General features: G+C 38.0%; 1 long non-coding RNA gene across 1 annotated transcript; it reads left to right on the top strand.

The window, feature by feature from the left end:
• The first annotated feature begins 1,059 nt into the window (after positions 1-1,059).
• LOC116687405 (uncharacterized) lies at positions 1,060-2,362 on the top strand. Its single transcript, XR_004331529.1, has 4 exons — positions 1,060-1,114; positions 1,316-1,424; positions 1,793-1,880; positions 2,284-2,362. It is a non-coding gene; the product is annotated as an uncharacterized LOC116687405 (long non-coding RNA).
• The last annotated feature ends 6,887 nt before the right edge of the window (positions 2,363-9,249 follow it).

Genomic DNA, 9,249 nt, shown 5'->3' with positions numbered 1-9,249 from the left:
TGTTGCCAGAAGAAGCAGGCAACGGTCACATCAAAGGGCTCGTCGTACTGTACTCCACGCCACTATTCGGTCGGTAAGTATATGGATTTCTAATTAAATACTGTTGATAAAGCTCAGCAAAATGTAGTTTAATGTCTTGAGAGTTACTACGTAACTTTAAATAGGCACCGTGAGTTTCTTTGCTCGCGCTATTTTATCACCATGTTTTATTTGAATTAGCTAGCTAGTTTTTTGCGCGGGAGCCGTTCATCTTACATTAACTTGCGGTGTTCATTAGTCGTTCTGTTAGTATTGGTTTGCCAACTGACTGTTCAGTTACATTGTGTGTAAATTGCACCGTGACCGTAGTGTTAGTAAGATTTGGCCGTCGAGCAGCCTTAGCTAACGTTATCAGCGACATTAAGTTAGCGACGACACACACACACACACACACAACACACACACACACACACACACACACACACACACACCGTGCAATGGGACCATGAGCAGACGGAGAGGAAATTCAAAAAAACACATTAACGGTCTGCTCTGTGTAACGCAGTGGTAGGAGCCTAATAACCACGTAGTGGTGGCCTGCCACTACTTGACGTAGCCTACACAACTCTTTTTGGGACACAAGCTGCTGGCTTTGCACGGTCAGCCCAGTGTTTGAACATGGAACATGGTTAGTCTCTGTTCACATTAGAGAAGGCAATAATCACATTCATTATTTGATATTTACAATGTTGTATGCAGTGTACCTAAATAAAGTTGCCAGTGAGTGTACACCTAATGTATGTTTCTTGAAATAGTTTTGTAATGACTAGATTATTTTTTCCTGTTTTGCTGCAGATTGACAGACAAACTCAACTCTGCATTTCACCTGGAGTCAGTGATGGATCGTGGGCTCAAGTTTTGTGGTGAGACCAGGATGTTGTATTGCTCTTAATTTTGTATATAAATATACATTTTAAATATTAAAATGTGGCCTGCTTGAACCGTGTTTACCCTAATTTTGAATCCTTCGTTGTTTCCACTTTCACAATGAATAGGGCTAGAAGTTTAATGAGGTTGTAAGTGAGTGTTCTCGGATTGCAAATTTCAAACAACCGCCCTTTTTGATGCAACGGAGGTAATAAAAATTTCTGCCTGACTAGTTGTGTAATGAAATGTGTGAAAGTAATGCTTGACTTTATTAGGATGTGTTTCAAATATTCCATAGCAGAGCCCAGATGATTAACCATGCACAGTACACGCCATGATATGGCGGGCAGGTATAGATTTGGTGTTAGAAATGTCTTCTAAATTCTGTGAAAATATTTTCATGTTTCAGATAAACGCAGAGTTTAAGAGCATCCCAGCCATGCCTCTACAATCAAAGTGTTTGCAAAGCGGCCGGGGAGCAGGGAAAAAAGCTGAAAGTCATATCTGCCATGATGACAGTAAGAACCTTCAACTCTACATTGTTTAACTATAAAGTGGATCTGCATTGCATTAGGTCAGTATAAGATGTATATGCAGGCATTGCTGAGCGCAACTCCCTTTACCTGTGAGTACTGATTACTGATACATTTTAATCATGCATTCACTGTCCCACTGTGAGAATTTTTTTTCTTCAAATATAAAAAAACATATATGTATATACATCTCATCCCTGGAGATGATATAAAGTCCAGTCCAAACAGGTAGTCCTGTTGTTTTATAGGTACTGGTGTCACATGCTGACTGAAGTCAGTCTATGATCACTTTCTTCTGTGCTACTGAAAATTTGAGTTCAATAATCTTTATTTTCTTTGTTTTATTTCTTAAGGATGACATTGATGCCAGAAGGGAGTCCCACATTAAAGGACTGCATCTATCTGAATGAGAATCCCAACGTCTTGGAGCGGGAGTACACGGTGAGATTATAACAAATGGTCAAAACAGTCCACTTTTTTCTCCAAAGTCCCCCATTATGAAAGTGAAAAACAACCTATTTTGACCCCTCTGACACATTGTCTCTTACATTAGGGAATAAGGCAGTGTGACAAACAATTCAAATTATTGAAGAAGGAAAATCCACCATCTTTCTACACTACACTGACCCTCATCTGACAAGGGCAGAATTGGGACTTGGATAAATCCAGGTTATGATAAAAATCCAAGAACATGAAAACAAGTTCCAGAAAAAATGTAGATGAAAATTCAATCTTTACATTAGTTTGTAAAGATTGAAGGCTCCTAGCAATTGCTGCATTCAAATGCAATCAGTTTATTTTTATTATTTTTAAAGCTTCAAGAAATGTTTTTATCTTTAACCAGGACATGACTGAGGCCACTGCGCTGAGTGCCATCATGAAAACGACAGTGGGAATTTACGTCACCAAACAGACGCCAGGCATGACTTTTCTGAGTTGGCATCATCATCGAGGGTGTGGTGGTTCTTCAAGATTTGGACAGCATGGCCCATCAACAGCCTTGCTGTTTGGACTTTGTTACTCTTGAGATGAGGTATCCGTTACAGCTCGCTACACTTTTGAAGGGATTCAAAAGGTTTTAATGGAGTTGGATGTGACTTAACTCTCAAGGAAAGCCCAGAGCTTAAAGACAGACCTGCTCCAGTAAGGAGAGCTCACTGTTGTTGTGCACGTGAGGCCAAGTGTTCGTTCCTTTACGGCCATGTGGACGGGCCAGTTTTTTCCCCTCTACAAGACTCTGATTGGCAGCATTCTTCAGTCTTAGTTTCTATCTGTCTTACAGGTGAAGGGATTGAGAACTGTACACAGTCTGAATACTGCCATCAGGGCCGTGTGAAACCGGACTTTAGGTTAATTAAGTTGCAGTAAAGAGTTTTAATACTTCTAAGAATACAACTCAGACTTGGCTCTTATAGGGAACATTTTTCTTTGTGTGCAGCCCCTATCTGTGGACCAGAGAGGGTTATGCTTATGCAAGCCAATGTATGTACAGGATGAATTCATGGCGGACTGAAGGCAGGTAACATTTTTGAAATATTTACCTGTGTCTGTAAGTGACACTTAAACCTGAATGTCAGTTAATGACCAGATTCTTTGTGAGTGTTGGAAGTTGGGCTCTTGAATAAAGGTTTTGCAACTGCAAATGCAACTGGTAAAAATGGGTCATTTTAATGATAAAGAGCGTTAATAGAAAGGTATTAGACATTAAAATAAATGATTGCTGGAATGGTAACTCATGTTTTTGCATTTTAAATCTGTTTTATAGTTACATTGAAGTGTTAAATTACAATTGTTACTTAATTTAATCTCGACAATAGAGACCTTGAACATTATGTTTGTATTGTTCTTCTCAAAGATGGTTGTCAGAAACCTTTTTCAAAAGAAAAATGTCCAATTTCCATTGTGACTGTGAGTTGGTAAAACACTGAAAAACTGATGTTACTTGTTCACTGTTGATTTGTTTTACAGTAAAACAGTAATGTCAGTTCAATTCTTTACCTATTGTCACTGCAGTGAAATTAGACATTTTCTTTTGAAAGGCAAAGGGGTTACAGGCAACCATCTTTAGAGAACAATACAATCTGTTTTAGTGCCAAAAAAATAGTGTAATTGACACTAGAATATACTACTATATATTATGAAAAAAATTTGTAGTATTTAAGTGACCAAATAGTATTGGAGTAAAAATTATTGAATAGTGTTGAAATAACGTGATGAAATTGTGAAGGATTAAAATGTTCCAAGAGCTCAAATTACTTTATCAAAACATGTTTCAGTCACTCTGTATCAACACAAAATACACAGGTGAATTGAACATGAATACCTTGTGTTAATTTAACTCAATTGTTTAATCTGCTGCCAAAGCAAAACAACTGTGTGCAACCAATGTCCACTATTGAATTAAGTTAATCCAACATGTTATTTTTTTCAGTGCAGCTCGGATAGATGCTTATTATAATAGGGGAGGAGTGAGTGTGTGTTAGACCTTTAACCTTTTTTCACTTATAGCCTGTACGCTTTGGGACTTTTTGTGAGTGAGAAATTAACAAAGGTTATCAAAATAAGTGTGTAGCAAAATTTGATGTTGGCTTATTCTTTAATTAACAAACATTGCTATTAAGCCAGACAAAAACTAAGAGACCCAAGCTGTTTTTTTTTCTGTTAAATCTGCCGGGTAGCATACTTTGAAACGATAATATGCCCAAATCTATATTTACCAACAAATATAAAAAGGCCTTTTGAACTGTATGATACTTGACCACAAATGAAACTTTATTCTAAAACAAGTAGCCTGGTATTTAAATACAATGATTTGACACCAGAGTGTATTCAATGAAGTCGCTGATAGAAATGTATTAACGTTATTTGGTTCTTTATTTCTAGCTTTGATGGCCTTGTGAGTACTGAAATGTGTGCACATTTAATGTGACTTTGATAGTAATAAATGGGTGTTAGCCTGGCGGTCGCCAGTTGCAAAGGTTCATCAGCTACTGTGATTTTATTCAATATATCATACACAGTGTCGACAGTGTAATGAGTCGAACCTTTAATGTATGCTGAACTAGGTTCATTGTAACCTAATCATTTGATTGAGGGAAGTGTGTGTGTGGTGTGTTGTGGGGGGGGGGGGGGAATAGCCTTTGCAGGTTACTTTTTCACTTCTCCTGTCAGATACCACACCACCACCTTCTGTTCAGACTCGGAGTAACATAAAAAGCTCTTGTTTCGAAAGAAAGAAAGAAAAAAATCAACTCAATAAACTATCCACTATACTGAAATTATTGGTCTTCGCGTATGGATAAATATCCATACGCGAAGACCAAATTAATCTACATGGCCTATGTAGATAGGCCTATCTCATTGAGTAGGCCTACATATGGCGTCTGGCCTTTTCTGTTGTTTCAGCCAAATGTAAACACTGAGTGAGGGAGTGAATAAACCAGAGCGATAATTGTTTTTAAAATAGTGGCAAAAAGTAAAACTATCCTGGGAACGACCTTTCAAATCACTGGGCCCTTTGAAAAATTTGAAGATGAATGTTGTGATTTCACCTTCAGTATAGGAATTTATTTCTTGAAACGTTTATTTTATTGTCTGCTTGATGAGAAAATGTCTCCTGTCCACGTGTAAAAAAGGTAAGCGTGAATAAAAAGACATTTTCAATTAGGCCTATTCAGCAGATTTTTTCACCTGTTCTTACATTCTTACAATCTTAATTTCACATGTATATGTACAATAAAGCGCAGGCTAAAATAAAGCCGCTCGGACGCAGGACAATGGTTAATATTTCCATCTTAAAATATAAATAATAACCTCATTTAACCGGCAGACTGTATGACATGAACGCGCCGCCACGTCCTTGCTCTGCAATACGGCTCGAGGCCTCAGTCAGTCACAGCCACGTGCCGTAAATACTACTGATGATGCCGCAAAAATGTTGTAAATCAATGTTCAGTTACCAGCAAAGATAGCCATCATCACCAATTATTTGCGGCTGTCTTTACCAAAAAGACCTATAAAGTCAGTCTCCTGCAGACAACCAGATGTTGCCATAGGGAAGTATCAAAGCAATGAAATGCAGTCAGCTCACCATGAAGTCTATCATACAGTAAAAGTCAACATTAAAAGGACTATATAGACTTAAATACATTATGGACTATTTATGTGGATGGATGGCGTGGACCCAACGGGCATATACTGCAGATGAATATCTTTACTATATCAGAAATAATACATAAGCTATTGCTTACTATTTATCACTACACTGATCTGTTCATCAGTTGGAGTTATTCCGCAATGGTGATACAACTGTTGTTGAGTCTATCTTATAAAGCAGAGATGCTCATCAGGAGGTCCTCAAAGTTAGTGCAGAGGGCTCACCAAATGATGTATACATATTTTTTTTCTAAATTAAAATTTCTGAAAACTTACATCAGTATGAATTCAACATATAAATAGCAAAGATAAATTGGCCTATTTGTGAGGGAAAAACAACATTTGATTTACACATTGAAGATAACAGGTAAGGTAGCCATCATGGTTTAAGGATTCACTGTGCTTTACACATGTATGTTTAACATTAAACCATGATGTATAAATAATATCCATACATTTCCATCCATCTGGCCCAGTTTAATAGACAACTATGTTACACAGCATATGTATTAGGGGGTCACTACCTCATCTCTCTTTCAGTTAAAGGGTCCTTGGCCTAAAAAACGATAAAGACCCCCTGGTTTAAGGTGATTTGGTTATACATCTCTTCATTTCAGCTTGTAAGGCTTGCAGTGTTCAATAGAGGCCTTGGTCTACTTGCACTGAAAAGTTTTTGGTTGACCTATGTGTTCATAACCAGGGTTTGGTCATTTAGGCTGCTATTACTAAAATCAACTCACTTGTGTCTTTTGGACATTGGAAATTTGATTTTAAACCTCCAAACTTGTAATTGCTTTATCAAGTTGTATTTCTTGTGCATCCTGGTTGTCCTGATCTGTTTATCACATTGTTTTTTTTTCCTTTTCGGATAAGTTTTAGTGCCACATATGTTCTCAGGATGGTGCTGCTTGTTCCTCTGTGTTGTTTTCTTTGTCTTTTTAACTCAATGTCATTGTGAATGAGGGCTATCTCGAGAATGAATGAAATGAATTAACCCCTGATATACTGATAGAGTCACCTCCCAATGATCGATTACAATTGTTAATAGCCGTTTTTAAGTTGAGTTAACTTTATTCACCTCCCATGCCATCAGAAGTCCTCCTGTGACCCTTTCTTAAATAATTACTTCAACGTGCAAAATAATGGAGCAGTTGTGCGTTTATAAGGTACGTTTACTGTGGACAGGAGGGGAAGCTTTGGTCAAATATGTGAGAGTTTTGAGCACCAAGCAAATTTACTGAGCAGCATGGTTACAACAGTGTGGAGAGGGTGCCAATCATCTATTGGAAATTAGGGGTGGGGAACCATTTTCTTATGTGGACTAATGAGGCAACATTTCTTTTGAGCTGCAATAAAAGTGCTAAATGTGATGGAAAATTGCCCAAAAACCCCCATAAACAAAACTGCATCAGCGATGCTTTAATGTAAACAGGTTTCTGATCTGTCCTTTACAAGCTAATTTATTTCAACAAAGCAGAGAATGATTACTGTCACCCTTTGGCTAAGTTGTTGTTGTTTTTATTGTGCAGCATTTAACATTTTTGGTGCAGTGTCACAGAACATTAAATTGTGAAATTACTTGGCCGCCTGTGGTTTAAATGTTCTGTTCTCATTTTGCCTAATGATAGAAAATACCCTGGATTAAGCGGCCCTCTAATGATGATCAATAAGCACAGCAATTAAGCTTTATAACCCCACTGTGGGCTGATTCCTTAACAAGCCACATGCTGCTGACTAACATTTTCATTTTTGTTGGTTAGGTAATTAGCAGTGATGGGTTCAAACCTGAGGGTTCAGATTCATGGCACAAAAAGAAAATCATACTTATTCCAGGCTCACTTTAAACTGCAGTCTGTTAAATGATTATGAAATGATCTTCTGCACAGGACTGACGGAGCTGTGAGTTTTTTTTTTATTCCCAGTGTTTACAGAATGATCAAATGTTGTAACGGTATTGTGAACAGTGATATAACCACCATGCAATATTGTGCAACTTAAAAAACTTAAAAACCTCTAGGTTTGCTGATTACAATCCTGCAACATTATCAGAAGTTTGAGTATCTTTGTAAACATTAGTTTGGACCACTTACTGAAACAATGTTAGTTACTTCTCAGCACAGCAGGAACTAGTTTGGACCTTTTTAACATAACGGCTGCAGATTTGATTGTTTTGACAGATTTCAGTGCTGCATCTCAGTTATCAAATCTGGAAATAAAAATCAAGAAATTGTTAATAATAAGTCACAGTGAAACACACAGAGAGAGGGAGAGAGTTTAGCTGTCTGTCAGTAGCACCTTTAAATAGGCGGCATAAAATGATGGAGCGCCATAGCCTCATCTGATGTGGCAATATGGAACTGCAACAACCAGCACCACCTTGTGACAGATCACGGCACTATCAAACTCTCTGAGGATAAACCCTGAATCATGCAGTTTTGGCAACTGATAGTAAATGGATGACTATTGGATGTGTACACTGGCTCTTAATCAGCCGACAGAATTGCCTGATGGGCCTGATTCAGGGACAGCACCGCTCCTGCATAACTGGTACCCCAATAACCCTCAAGACGACTGAAAATCATCTGAACTGTGTCCAGAAGTTTTTCAGCTCTCCTCAATCCCACACAAGGCATGCAATGTATTTCAGTCCATACTAAGACAAAGTCATTGTGTAAGGTAGCAGGCCTAAAACGTGAATTAGACAACATGGAAACACAAGCTATCTCAATCAATCAAACCATATGCAAACACAGGACAAATGTAAATCATCTTATTTCCCAGTTAAAGGTATTTCTGTAATGCAGAGATAAAGTCAGCACCAGGTTCAAGCAGCAAACAACAGCAAAGTAACCACAGAAACTGGAGCTCCGCATATGGGACAGATGATTCAGCAAAATATGCAAGATGGGATTAATGGGGGCAATATCAAGAACCCATGTATGTTGTCAGAAAGAAAAATCATTCAAAAACAAACATGGAGGTTGTGAATTTGATTATTTCTTTTGGTAAATCTATCATCGTTTTGGCAGCCGGGTCATGTTGGAGAGTCTTTTAATGGACCAACAGGGAGAGTTGTCCAACAAGTCCTTGCTGGAAGCTACACATAGCATTGCCAGCAAAACTGCCTTTCAGCAAGTGCAGGTCGTTGGGTCTGGCCAACAGAGGGCAGTAGAGACCATAAATCAAATCAGAGGGGCTGACTTGTTCCCAAATCCAACATGTCATGAGGTTATCAAAATAACGGCAACTGTGGCTTATTTGTGAGACTGGGGGCTGTGATTTGTGTAAAACCCACATTGCTTCACTTACAGTTCATCAATCACATTTTCAAAACATAACACCCAGTTTAATTTTGCTTAGCAAAAGGGAAAATGATTACTTAAAATGCAAATGTATTTCAGTCCAGTGGTGAAAACTTCATATTGCCTCAAAAAAAGTAAAATGCATCAGTAACAGTCACATGCTGAGTGAAAATCAGAGCATCAGTCAGCGTGAAAATAACCTTGTGTAAAAAAACAAATTAAATATTTATTGTAGAAACGGAGATCGATACTGATTCACACACTCGACACGGGCCAGTTTTGTCACAGTAGTTTATTGTTTCCCAGTATCCACTGGCAGACATTTTGGAAATAACTTCAGAGAACATTCCAAG

The sequence above is a fragment of the Etheostoma spectabile genome, chromosome 4 (assembly GCF_008692095.1).
Source record: "Etheostoma spectabile isolate EspeVRDwgs_2016 chromosome 4, UIUC_Espe_1.0, whole genome shotgun sequence".
Taxonomy (NCBI): Eukaryota; Metazoa; Chordata; class Actinopteri; order Perciformes; family Percidae; genus Etheostoma; species Etheostoma spectabile.
Note: the sequence above shows the minus strand (reverse complement) of the source record. Positions and strands in the feature narration are given on the sequence as shown.